This window comes from Ranitomeya variabilis, chromosome 5 (genome assembly GCF_051348905.1).
Source record: "Ranitomeya variabilis isolate aRanVar5 chromosome 5, aRanVar5.hap1, whole genome shotgun sequence".
Lineage (NCBI taxonomy): Eukaryota > Metazoa > Chordata > Amphibia > Anura > Dendrobatidae > Ranitomeya > Ranitomeya variabilis.
The window spans coordinates 39,330,081-39,343,499 of NC_135236.1; the positions used below are offsets into that span (position 1 = coordinate 39,330,081).

Below are 13,419 nucleotides of genomic sequence, written 5' to 3' on the forward strand. Positions count from 1 at the left end.
GAAAGTAGCAAATTTCCAGATGGCTTCCATTTATTATCTCATGCACTTTTCTTGAGAAGTACTGGAGCACATATGCTTTTCAACTGACCTCGTGGCGAAACAGTAGCGCATCTGACTCCAGATCAGAAGGTTGCGTGTTCAAATCACGTCGGGGTCAATTAACTCATCTTTTCATAACTTGATTGATGCTTGGATTAAGATTGAAACGGAAACTGCGTAATCCTACTAACAGTAGAATAACTCAACTTTGTTGCAACCTGTCAGCACAGGGTTTAACAAAGTGTTTTATTTAAATTATATAGATTAATATCTTATCAACAATACTTTGACGAGAAATATCCTTTGGGAATTGAGTTCAAAGCATTAAAAAAATGAATCCACTGCGGGAACACCTAACAGTTTGTTTACGCCATTGTCATCTTTGAATTTGTAAGAGAAGAGGGAATATTACTAGATTTTTAATTTTAAACTGGAAATCAATGAATCCAAATGTGATGATCTTAATTCAGCCCTCTTTATGTCTTTTCTAAACTGTGATTGAAAGTAGCAAATTTCCAAATAGCTTCCATACATTATCTCATGCACTTTTATTGAGAAGTACTGGAGCACACATGCTTTTCAACTGAGCTCGTGGCGCAACGGTACCGTATATGACTCCAGATCAGAAGGTTGCGTGTGCAAATCACGTCGGGGTCAATTAACTCATCTTTTCATAACTTGATTGATGCTTGGGTTAAGATTGAAACGGAAACTGCGTAATCCTACTAACAGTAGAATAACTCAACTTTGTTGCAACCTGGCAGCACAGGGTTTAACAAAGTGTTTTATTTAAATTATATAGATTAATATCTTATCAACAATACTTTGACGAGAAATATCCTTTGGGAATTGAGTTCAAAGCATTAAAAAAATGAATCCACTGCGGGAACACCTAACAGTTTGTTTACGCCATTGTCATCTTTGAATTTGTAAAAGAAGAGGGATTATTACTAGATTTTTAATTTTAAACTTGAAATCAATGAATCCGAATGTGATGATCTTAATTCAGCCCTCTCTATGTCTTTTCTAAGCTGTGATTAAAAGTAGCAAATTTCCAGATGGGGTCCATATATTATCTCATGCACTTTTCATGTGAAGTATTGCAGCAAACATGCTTTTCAACTGACCTTGTGCACAATGGTAGCACTTCTGACTCAAGGTCATAAGGTTGCATGTTGATATCACATCAGGGTCAAGTAGCTCTTTCGTCTATTCATAACTTGATAGATGATTGTGTTAAGATTGAAAACGGAAACTGCGTAATTCTACTGACAATAGAATAATTCGACTTTGTTGCCACCTGTAGGCAAAGTGTTTAAAAAAGGTGTTTTATTTAAATTATGTAGATTAAAATCTTATCAACAATACTTTGACGAGAAATATCCTTTGGGAATTGAGTTCAAAGCATTAAAAAAATGAATCCACTGCGGGAACACCTAACAGTTTGTTTACGCCATTGTCATCTTTGAATTTGTAAGAGAAGAGGGAATATTACTAGATTTTTAATTTTAAACTGGAAATCAATGAATCCAAATGTGATGATCTTAATTCAGCCCTCTTTATGTCTTTTCTAAACTGTGATTGAAAGTAGCAAATTTCCAAATAGCTTCCATACATTATCTCATGCACTTTTATTGAGAAGTACTGGAGCACACATGCTTTTCAACTGAGCTCTTGGCGCAACGGTACCGCATATGACTCCAGATCAGAAGGTTGCGTGTGCAAATCAAGTCGGGGTCAATTAACTCATCTTTTCATAACTTGATTGATGCTTGGGTTAAGATTGAAACGGAAACTGCGTAATCCTACTAACAGTAGAATAACTCAACTTTGTTGCAACCTGGCAGCACAGGGTTTAACAAAGTGTTTTATTTAAATTATATAGATTAATATCTTATCAACAATACTTTGACGAGAAATATCCTTTGGGAATTGAGTTCAAAGCATTAAAAAAATGAATCCACTGCGGGAACACCTAACAGTTTGTTTACGCCATTGTCATCTTTGAATTTGTAAAAGAAGAGGGATTATTACTAGATTTTTAATTTTAAACTTGAAATCAATGAATCCGAATGTGATGATCTTAATTCAGCCCTCTCTATGTCTTTTCTAAGCTGTGATTAAAAGTAGCAAATTTCCAGATGGGGTCCATATATTATCTCATGCACTTTTCATGTGAAGTATTGCAGCAAACATGCTTTTCAACTGACCTTGTGCACAATGGTAGCACTTCTGACTCAAGGTCATAAGGTTGCATGTTGATATCACATCAGGGTCAAGTAGCTCTTTCGTCTATTCATAACTTGATAGATGATTGTGTTAAGATTGAAAACGGAAACTGCGTAATTCTACTGACAATAGAATAATTCGACTTTGTTGCCACCTGTAGGCAAAGTGTTTAAAAAAGGTGTTTTATTTAAATTATGTAGATTAAAATCTTATCAACAATACTTTGACGAGAAATATCCTTTGGGAATTGAGTTCAAAGCATTAAAAAATGAATCTGCTGCGGTAACACCTAACAGTTTGTTTACGCCATTTTCATCTTTGAATTTGTAAGAGAAGAGGGATTATTACTAGATTTTTAATTTTAAACTGGAAATCAATGAATCCAAATGTGATGATCTTAATTCAGCCCTCTTTATGTCTTTTCTAAACTGTGATTGAAAGTAGCAAATTTCCACATGGCTTCCATATATTATCTCATGCACTTTTCTTGAGAAGTACTGGAGCACACATGCTTTTCGACTGACCTCGTGGCGCAACGGTAGTGCGTCTGACTCCAGATCAGAAGGTTGCGTGTTCAAATCATGTCGGGGTCAATAAACTCTTTCATCTTTTCATAACTTGATTGATGCTTGGGTTAAGATTGAAACGGAAACTGCGTAGTCCTACTAACAGTAGAATAACTCAACTTTGTTGCAACCTGGCAGCACAGGGTTTAACAAAGTGTTTTATTTAAATTATATAGATTAATATCTTATCAACAATACTTTGACGAGAAATATCCTTTGGGAATTGAGTTCAAAGCATTAAAAAAATGAATCCACTGCGGGAACACCTAACAGTTTGTTTACGCCATTGTCATCTTTGAATTTGTAAGAGAAGAGGGATTATTACTAGATTTTTAATTTTAAACTGGAAATCAATGAATCCAAATGTGATGATCTTAATTCAGCCCTCTTTGTGTCTTTTCTAAACTGTGATTGAAAGTAGCAAATTTCCAAATGGCTTCTATATATTATCTCATGCACTTTTCTTGAGAAGTACTGGAGCACACATGCTTTTCAACTGACCTTGTGGCGCAACGGTAGCGCGTCTGACTCCAGATCAGAAGGTTGCGTGTTCAAATCACGTCGGGGTCAATTAACTCTTTCATCTTTTCATAACTTGATTGATGCTTGGGTTAAGATTGAAACGGAAACTGCATAATCTTACTAACAGTAGAATAACTCAACTTTGTTGCAACTTGGCAGCATAGGGTTTAACAAAGTGTTTTATTTAAATTATATGGATTAATATCTTATCAACAATTCTTTGACGAGAAATATCCTTTGGGAATTGAGTTCAAAGCATTAAAAAAATGAATCCACTGCGGGAACACCTAATAGTTTGTTCACGCCATTGTCATCTTTGAATTTGTAAGAGAAGAGGGATTATTACTAGATTTTTAATTTTAAACTGGAAATCAATGAATCCGAAAGTGATGATCTTAATTCAGCCCTCTTTATGTCTTTTCTAAACTGTGATTTAAAGTAGCAAATTTCCAGATGGCTTCCATATATTATCTCATGCACTTTTCTTGAGAAGTACTGGAGCACACATGCTTTTCAACTGACCTCGTGGCGCAATGGTAGCGCGTCTGACTCCAGGTCAGAAGGTTGCGTGTTCAAATCATGTCGGGGTCAATAAACTCTTTCATCTTTTCATAACTTGATTGATGCTTGGGTTAAGATTGAAACGGAAACTGCGTAGTCCTACTAACAGTAGAATAACTCAACTTTGTTGCAACCTGGCAGCACAGGGTTTAACAAAGTGTTTTATTTAAATTATATAGATTAATATCTTATCAACAATACTTTGACGAGAAATATCCTTTGGGAATTGAGTTCAAAGCATTAAAAAAATGAATCCACTGCGGGAACACCTAACAGTTTGTTTACGCCATTGTCATCTTTGAATTTGTAAGAGAAGAGGGATTATTACTAGATTTTTAATTTTAAACTGGAAATCAATGAATCCAAATGTGATGATCTTAATTCAGCCCTCTTTGTGTCTTTTCTAAACTGTGATTGAAAGTAGCAAATTTCCAAATGGCTTCCATATATTATCTCATGCACTTTTCTTGAGAAGTACTGGAGCACACATGCTTTTCAACTGACCTCGTGGCGCAACGGTAGCGCGTCTGACTCCAGATCAGAAGTTTGCGTGTTCAAATCACGTCGGGGTCAATTAACTCTTTCATCTTTTCATAACTTGATTGATGCTTGGGTTAAGATTGAAACGGAAACTGCATAATCTTACTTACAGTAGAATAACTCAACTTTGTTGCAACTTGGCAGCATAGGGTTTAACAAAGTGTTTTATTTAAATTATATAGACTAATATCTTATCAACAATTCTTTGACGAGAAATATCCTTTGGGAATTGAGTTCAAAGCATTAAAAAAATGAATCCACTGCGGGAACACCTAATAGTTTGTTCACGCCATTGTCATCTTTGAATTTGTAAGAGAAGAGGGATTATTGCTAGATTTTTAATTTTAAACTGGAAATCAATGAATCCGAAAGTGATGATCTTAATTCAGCCCTCTTTATGTCTTTTCTAAACTGTGATTTAAAGTAGCAAATTTCCAGATGGCTTCCATATATTATCTCATGCACTTTTCTTGAGAAGTACTGGAGCACACATGCTTTTCAACTGACCTCGTGGCGCAATGGTAGCGCGTCTGACTCCAGGTCAGAAGGTTGCGTGTTCAAATCATGTCGGGGTCAATAAACTCTTTCATCTTTTCATAACTTGATTGATGCTTAGGTTAAGATTGAAACGGAAACTGCGTAATCCTACTAACAGTAGAATAACTCAACTTTGTTGCAACCTGGCAGCACAGGGTTTAACAAAGTGTTTTATTTAAATTATATAGATTAATATCTTATCAACAATATGTTGACGAGAAATATCCTTTGGGAATTGAGTTCAAAGCATTAAAAAAATGAATCCACTATGGGAACACCTAACAGTTTGTTCACGCCATTGTCATCTTTGAATTTGTAAGAGAAGAGGGATTATTACTAGATTTTTAATTTTAAACTGGAAATCAATGAATCCGAATGTGATGATCTGAATTCAGCCCTCTTTATGTCTTTTCTAAGCTGTGATTAAAAGTAGCAAATTTCCAGATGGGGTCCATATATTATCTCATGCACTTTTCATGAGAAGTATTGCAGCACTTCTGACTCAAGGTCATAAGGTTGCATGTTGATATCACATCAGGGTCAAGTAGCTCTTTCGTCTATTCTTAACTTGATAGATGATTGTGTTAAGATTGAAAACGGAAACTGCGTAATTCTACTGACAATAGAATAATTCGACTTTGTTGCCACCTGTAGGCAAAGTGTTTAAAAAAGGTGTTTTATTTAAATTATGTAGATTAAAATCTTATCAACAATACTTTGGTGAGAAATATCATTTGAGAATTGAGTTCAAAACATAAAAAAATAATCCATGCCGGGAACAGCTAACACTTTGTTCATGCCATTGTCATCTTTGAATTTGTAAGAAAAGAGAGTTTATTACTAGATTTTACATTTTAAACTGGAGAACCCTGAATCTGAATGTCATGATCTTAATTCATCCTTGTTTATATCTTTCCCAAAATGTCATTAAAAGTAGCAAATTTCCAGATGGCTTCCATATATTATCTCATGCACTTTTCATGAGAAGTAATGGAGCACACATGCTTTCCCATCGACCTCGTGGTGCAACGGTAGCGCGTCTGACTCCAGATCAAAAGGTTGCGTGTTTAAATCACGTCGGGGTCAATTAACTCTTTCATCTTTTCATAACTTGATTCATGCTTGGGTTAAGATTGAAACAGAAACTGCGTAATCCTACTGACAATAGAATAACTCAACTTTGTTGCCACCTGTCAGTGCTGGGTTTAAAAATGAGTTTTATTTAAATTATATAGATTAATATCTTATCAACAATACTTTGACGAGAAATATTATTTGGGAATTGAGTTCAAAGCATTAAAAAAATGAATCAATGCCGGCAACACTTAACAGTTTGTTCACGCCATTGTCATCTTTGAATTTGTAAGAGAAGAGGGATTATTACTAGATTTTTAAATTTAAACTGGAAATCAATGAATCCGAATGTGATGATCTTAATTCAGCCCTCTTTTATGTCTTTTCTAAACTGTGATTGAAAGTAGCAAATTTCCAGATGGCTTCCATTTATTATCTCATGCACTTTTCTTGAGAAGTACTGGAGCACATATGCTTTTCAACTGACCTCGTGGCGAAACAGTAGCGCATCTGACTCCAGATCAGAAGGTTGCGTGTTCAAATCACGTCGGGGTCAATTAACTCATCTTTTCATAACTTGATTGATGCTTGGATTAAGATTGAAACGGAAACTGCGTAATCCTACTAACAGTAGAATAACTCAACTTTGTTGCAACCTGTCAGCACAGGGTTTAACAAAGTGTTTTATTTAAATTATATAGAATAATATCTTATCAACAATACTTTGACGAGAAATATCCTTTGGGAATTGAGTTCAAAGCATTAAAAAAATGAATCCACTGCGGGAACACCTAACAGTTTGTTTACGCCATTGTCATCTTTGAATTTGTAAGAGAAGAGGGAATATTACTAGATTTTTAATTTAAAACTGGAAATCAATGAATCCAAATGTGATGATCTTAATTCAGCCCTCTTTATGTCTTTTCTAAACTGTGATTGAAAGTAGCAAATTTCCAAATAGCTTCCATACATTATCTCATGCACTTTTATTGAGAAGTACTGGAGCACACATGCTTTTCAACTGAGCTCGTGGCGCAACGGTACCGCATCTGACTCCAGATCAGAAGGTTGCGTGTGCAAATCACGTCGGGGTCAATTAACTCATCTTTTCATAACTTGATTGATGCTTGGGTTAAGATTGAAACGGAAACTGCGTAATCCTACTAACAGTAGAATAACTCAACTTTGTTGCAACCTGGCAGCACAGGGTTTAACAAAGTGTTTTATTTAAATTATATAGATTAATATCTTATCAACAATACTTTGACGAGAAATATCCTTTGGGAATTGAGTTCAAAGCATTAAAAAAATGAATCCACTGCGGGAACACCTAACAGTTTGTTTACGCCATTGTCATCTTTGAATTTGTAAAAGAAGAGGGATTATTACTAGATTTTTAATTTTAAACTTGAAATCAATGAATCCGAATGTGATGATCTTAATTCAGCCCTCTCTATGTCTTTTCTAAGCTGTGATTAAAAGTAGCAAATTTCCAGATGGGGTCCATATATTATCTCATGCACTTTTCATGTGAAGTATTGCAGCAAACATGCTTTTCAACTGACCTTGTGCACAATGGTAGCACTTCTGACTCAAGGTCATAAGGTTGCATGTTGATATCACATCAGGGTCAAGTAGCTCTTTCGTCTATTCATAACTTGATAGATGATTGTGTTAAGATTGAAAACGGAAACTGCGTAATTCTACTGACAATAGAATAATTCGACTTTGTTGCCACCTGTAGGCAAAGTGTTTAAAAAAGGTGTTTTATTTAAATTATGTAGATTAAAATCTTATCAACAATACTTTGGTGAGAAATATCATTTGAGAATTGAGTTCAAAACATAAAAAAATAATCCATGCCGGGAACAGCTAACACTTTGTTCATGCCTTTGTCATCTTTGAATTTGTAAGAAAAGAGAGTTTATTACTAGATTTTACATTTTAAACTGGAAAACCCTGAATCTGAATGTCATGATTTTAATTCATCCTTGTTTATATCTTTCCCAAAATGTCATTAAAAGTAGCAAATTTCCAGATGGCCTCCATATATTATCTCATGCACTTTTCTTGAGAAGTACTGGAGCACACATGCTTTTCAACTGACCTCGTGGCGCAACGGTAGCGCGTCTGACTCCAGATCAGAAGGTTGCGTGTTCAAATCACGTCGGGGTCAATTAACTCATCTTTTCATAACTTGATTGATGCTTGGGTTAAGATTGAAACGGAAACTGCGTAATCTTACTAACAGTAGAATAACTCAACTGTTGCAACTTGGCAGCACAGGGTTTAACAAAGTGTTTTATTTAAATTATATAGATTAATATCTTATCAACAATACTTTGACGAGAAATATCCTTTGGGAATTGAGTTCAAAGCATTAAAAAAATGAATCCACTGTGGGAACACCTATCAGTTTGTTCACGCCATTGTCATCTTTGAATTTGTAAGAGAAGAGGGATTATTACTAGATTTTTAATTTTAAACTGGAAATCAATGAATCCGAATGTGATGATCTTAATTCAGCCTTCTTTTATGTCTTTTCTAAACTGTGATTGAAAGTAGCAAATTTCCAAATGGCTTCCATATATTATCTCATGCACTTTTCTTGAGAAGTACTGGAGCACACATGCTTTTCAACTGACCTCGTGGAGCAACGGTAGCGCGTCTGACTCCAGATCAGAAGGTTGCGTGTTCAAATCACGTCAGGGTCAATTAACTTTCATCTTTTCATAACTTGATTGATGCTTGGGTTAAGATTGAAACGGAAACTGCGTAAACTTACTAACAGTAGAATAACTCAACTTTGTTGCAACTTGGCAGCACAGGGTTTAACAAAGTATTTTATTTAAATTATATAGATTAATATCTTATCAACAATTCTTTGACGAGAAATATCCTTTGGGAATTGAGTTCAAAGCATTAAAAAAATGAATCCACTGCGGGAACACCTAATAGTTTGTTCACGCCATTGTCATCTTTGAATTTGTAAGAGAAGAGGGATTATTACTAGATTTTTAATTTTAAACTGGAAATCAATGAATCCGAAAGTGATGATCTTAATTCAGCCCTCTTTATGTCTTTTCTAAACTGTGATTGAAAGTAGCAAATTTCCAGATGGCTTCCATATATTATCTCATGCACTTTTCTTGAGAAGTACTGGAGCACACATGCTTTTCAACTGACCTCGTGGCGCAACGGTAGCGCATCTGACTCCAGATCAGAAGGTTGCGTGTTCAAATCACGTCGGGGTCAATTAACTCTTTCATCTTTTCATAACTTGATTGATGCTTGGGTTAAGATTGAAACGGAAACTGCGTAATCCTACTAAGGATGTGCACACGTCAGGCTTTTTCCTCAGGTTTTGTAGCCAAAACCAGGAATGGAACAATTAGAGGAAAAGTATAATAGAAACATATGCACCACTTCTGCATTTATCACACACTCCTGGTTTTGGCTACAAAACCTGAGGAAAAAGCCTGACAAAATCCTGACAAAAACCTGACAAAATCCTGACGTGTGCACATAGCCTCACAGTAGAATAACTCAACTTTGTTGCAACCTGGCAGCACAGGGTTTAACAAAGTGTTTTATTTAAATTATATAGATTAATATCTTATCAACAATACTTTGAGGAGAAATATCCTTTGGGAATTGAGTTCAAAGCATTAAAAAAATGAATCCACTGCGGGAACACCTAACAGTTTGTTTACGCCATTGTCATCTTTGAATTTGTAAAAGAAGAGGGATTATTACTAGATTTTTAATTTTAAACTTGAAATCAATGAATCCGAATGTGATGATCTTAATTCAGCCCTCTTTATGTCTTTTCTAAGCTGTGATTAAAAGTAGCAAATTTCCAGATGGGGTCCATATATTATCTCATGCACTTTTCATGAGAAGTATTGCAGCACTTCTGACTCAAGGTCATAAGGTTGCATGTTGATATCACATCAGGGTCAAGTAGCTCTTTCGTCTATTCTTAACTTGATAGATGATTGTGTTAAGATTGAAAACGGAAACTGCGTAATTCTACTGACAATAGAATAATTCGACTTTGTTGCCACCTGTAGGCAAAGTGTTTAAAAAAGGTGTTTTATTTAAATTATGTAGATTAAAATCTTATCAACAATACTTTGGTGAGAAATATCATTTGAGAATTGAGTTCAAAACATAAAAAAATAATCCATGCCGGGAACAGCTAACACTTTGTTCATGCCATTGTCATCTTTGAATTTGTAAGAAAAGAGAGTTTATTACTAGATTTTACATTTTAAACTGGAAAACCCTGAATCTGAATGTCATGATCTTAATTCATCCTTGTTTATATCTTTCCCAAAATGTCATTAAAAGTAGCAAATTTCCAGATGGCTTCCATTTATTATCTCATGCACTTTTCTTGAGAAGTACTGGAGCACACATGCTTTTCAACTGACCTCGTGGCGAAACAGTAGCGCATCTGACTCCATATCAGAAGGTTGCATGTTCAAGTCACGTCGGGGTCAATTAACTCATCTTTTCATAACGTGATTGATGCTTGGATTAAGATTGAAACGGAAACTGCGTAATCCTACTAACAGTAGAATAACTCAACTTTGTTGCAACCTGTCAGCACTGGGTTTAACAAAGTGTTTTATTTAAATTATATAGATTAATATCTTATCAACAATACTTTGACGAGAAATATCCTTTGGGAATTGAGTTCAAAGCATTAAAAAAATGAATCCACTGCGGGAACACCTAACAGTTTGTTTACGCCATTGTCATCTTTGAATTTGTAAGAGAAGAGGGATTATTACTAGATTTTTAATTTTAAACTGGAAATCAATGAATCCAAATGTGATGATCTTAATTCAGCCCTCTTTATGTCTTTTCTAAACTGTGATTGAAAGTAGCAAATTTCCAAATAGCTTCCATACATTATCTCATGCACTTTTATTGAGAAGTACTGGAGCACACATGCTTTTCAACTGACCTCGTGGCGCAACGGTACCGCATCTGACTCCAGATCAGAAGGTTGCGTGTTCAAATCACGTCGGGGTCAATTAACTCATCTTTTCATAACTTGATTGATGCTTGGGTTAAGATTGAAACGGAAACTGCGTAATCCTACTAACAGTAGAATAACTCAACTTTGTTGCAACCTGGCAGCACAGGGTTTAACAAAGTGTTTTATTTAAATTATATAGATTAATATCTTATCAACAATACTTTGACGAGAAATATCCTTTGGGAATTGAGTTCAAAGCATTAAAAAAATGAATCCACTGCGGGAACACCTAACAGTTTGTTTACGCAATTGTCATCTTTGAATTTGTAAAAGAAGAGGGATTATTACTAGACTTTTAATTTTAAACTTGAAATCAATGAATCCGAATGTGATGATCTTAATTCAGCCCTCTTTATGTCTTTTCTAAGCTGTGATTAAAAGTAGCAAATTTCCAGATGGGGTCCATATATTATCTCATGCACTTTTCATGTGAAGTATTGCAGCAAACATGCTTTTCAACTGACCTTGTGCACAATGGTAGCACTTCTGACTCAAGGTCATAAGGTTGCATGTTGATATCACATCAGGGTCAAGTAGCTCTTTCGTCTATTCATAACTTGATAGATGATTGTGTTAAGATTGAAAACGGAAACTGCGTAATTCTACTGACAATAGAATAATTCGACTTTGTTGCCACCTGTAGGCAAAGTGTTTAAAAAAGGTGTTTTATTTAAATTATGTAGATTTAAATCTTATCAACAATACTTTGGTGAGAAATATCATTTGAGAATTGAGTTCAAAACATAAAAAAATAATCCATGCCGGGAACAGCTAACACTTTGTTCATGCCTTTGTCATCTTTGAATTTGTAAGAAAAGAGAGTTTATTACTAGATTTTACATTTTAAACTGGAAAACCCTGAATCTGAATGTCATGATTTTAATTCATCCTTGTTTATATCTTTCCCAAAATGTCATTAAAAGTAGCAAATTTCCAGATGGCTTCCATATATTATCTCATGCACTTTTCTTGAGAAGTACTGGAGCACACATGCTTTTCAACTGACCTCGTGGCGAAACAGTAGCGCATCTGACTCCATATCAGAAGGTTGCATGTTCAAGTCACGTCGGGGTCAATTAACTCATCTTTTCATAACGTGATTGATGCTTGGATTAAGATTGAAACGGAAACTGCGTAATCCTACTAACAGTAGAATAACTCAACTTTGTTGCAACCTGTCAGCACAGGGTTTAACAAAGTGTTTTATTTAAATTATATAGATTAATATCTTATCAACAATACTTTGACGAGAAATATCCTTTGGGAATTGAGTTCAAAGCATTAAAAAAATGAATCCACTGCGGGAACACCTAACAGTTTGTTTACGCCATTGTCATCTTTGAATTTGTAAGAGAAGAGGGATTATTACTAGATTTTTAATTTTAAACTGGAAATCAATGAATCCAAATGTGATGATCTTAATTCAGCCCTCTTTATGTCTTTTCTAAACTGTGATTGAAAGTAGCAAATTTCCAAATAGCTTCCATACATTATCTCATGCACTTTTATTGAGAAGTACTGGAGCACACATGCTTTTCAACTGACCTCGTGGCGCAACGGTACCGCATCTGACTCCAGATCAGAAGGTTGCGTGTTCAAATCACGTCGGGGTCAATTAACTCATCTTTTCATAACTTGATTGATGCTTGGGTTAAGATTGAAACGGAAACTGCGTAATCCTACTAACAGTAGAATAACTCAACTTTGTTGCAACCTGGCAGCACAGGGTTTAACAAAGTGTTTTATTTAAATTATATAGATTAATATCTTATCAACAATACTTTGACGAGAAATATCCTTTGGGAATTGAGTTCAAAGCATTAAAAAAATGAATCCACTGCGGGAACACCTAACAGTTTGTTTACGCAATTGTCATCTTTGAATTTGTAAAAGAAGAGGGATTATTACTAGACTTTTAATTTTAAACTTGAAATCAATGAATCCGAATGTGATGATCTTAATTCAGCCCTCTTTATGTCTTTTCTAAGCTGTGATTAAAAGTAGCAAATTTCCAGATGGGGTCCATATATTATCTCATGCACTTTTCATGTGAAGTATTGCAGCAAACATGCTTTTCAACTGACCTTGTGCACAATGGTAGCACTTCTGACTCAAGGTCATAAGGTTGCATGTTGATATCACATCAGGGTCAAGTAGCTCTTTCGTCTATTCATAACTTGATAGATGATTGTGTTAAGATTGAAAACGGAAACTGCGTAATTCTACTGACAATAGAATAATTCGACTTTGTTGCCACCTGTAGGCAAAGTGTTTAAAAAAGGTGTTTTATTTAAATTATGT

At 35.0% G+C, this 13,419-nt stretch overlaps 11 non-coding genes across 11 annotated transcripts; all 11 read left to right on the top strand.

The window, feature by feature from the left end:
* The first annotated feature begins 2,789 nt into the window (after positions 1-2,789).
* TRNAW-CCA (transfer RNA tryptophan (anticodon CCA)) lies at positions 2,790-2,861 on the top strand. Its single transcript has one exon. It is a non-coding gene; the product is annotated as a tRNA-Trp (tRNA).
* Positions 2,862-3,332: 471 nt separating this feature from the next.
* TRNAW-CCA (transfer RNA tryptophan (anticodon CCA)) lies at positions 3,333-3,404 on the top strand. The gene has a single exon. It is a non-coding gene; the product is annotated as a tRNA-Trp (tRNA).
* Positions 3,405-3,875: 471 nt separating this feature from the next.
* Positions 3,876-3,947, top strand: TRNAW-CCA (transfer RNA tryptophan (anticodon CCA)). The gene has a single exon. It is a non-coding gene; the product is annotated as a tRNA-Trp (tRNA).
* A 471-nt stretch (positions 3,948-4,418) lies between these two features.
* Positions 4,419-4,490, top strand: TRNAW-CCA (transfer RNA tryptophan (anticodon CCA)). The gene has a single exon. It is a non-coding gene; the product is annotated as a tRNA-Trp (tRNA).
* A 471-nt stretch (positions 4,491-4,961) lies between these two features.
* Positions 4,962-5,033, top strand: TRNAW-CCA (transfer RNA tryptophan (anticodon CCA)). The gene has a single exon. It is a non-coding gene; the product is annotated as a tRNA-Trp (tRNA).
* A 975-nt stretch (positions 5,034-6,008) lies between these two features.
* Positions 6,009-6,080, top strand: TRNAW-CCA (transfer RNA tryptophan (anticodon CCA)). Its single transcript has one exon. It is a non-coding gene; the product is annotated as a tRNA-Trp (tRNA).
* A 2,092-nt stretch (positions 6,081-8,172) lies between these two features.
* On the top strand, positions 8,173-8,244 carry TRNAW-CCA (transfer RNA tryptophan (anticodon CCA)). The gene has a single exon. It is a non-coding gene; the product is annotated as a tRNA-Trp (tRNA).
* A 466-nt stretch (positions 8,245-8,710) lies between these two features.
* On the top strand, positions 8,711-8,782 carry TRNAW-CCA (transfer RNA tryptophan (anticodon CCA)). The gene has a single exon. It is a non-coding gene; the product is annotated as a tRNA-Trp (tRNA).
* A 469-nt stretch (positions 8,783-9,251) lies between these two features.
* Positions 9,252-9,323, top strand: TRNAW-CCA (transfer RNA tryptophan (anticodon CCA)). Its single transcript has one exon. It is a non-coding gene; the product is annotated as a tRNA-Trp (tRNA).
* Positions 9,324-11,040: 1,717 nt separating this feature from the next.
* Positions 11,041-11,112, top strand: TRNAW-CCA (transfer RNA tryptophan (anticodon CCA)). The gene has a single exon. It is a non-coding gene; the product is annotated as a tRNA-Trp (tRNA).
* A 1,548-nt stretch (positions 11,113-12,660) lies between these two features.
* Positions 12,661-12,732, top strand: TRNAW-CCA (transfer RNA tryptophan (anticodon CCA)). Its single transcript has one exon. It is a non-coding gene; the product is annotated as a tRNA-Trp (tRNA).
* Positions 12,733-13,419: the final 687 nt, after the last annotated feature.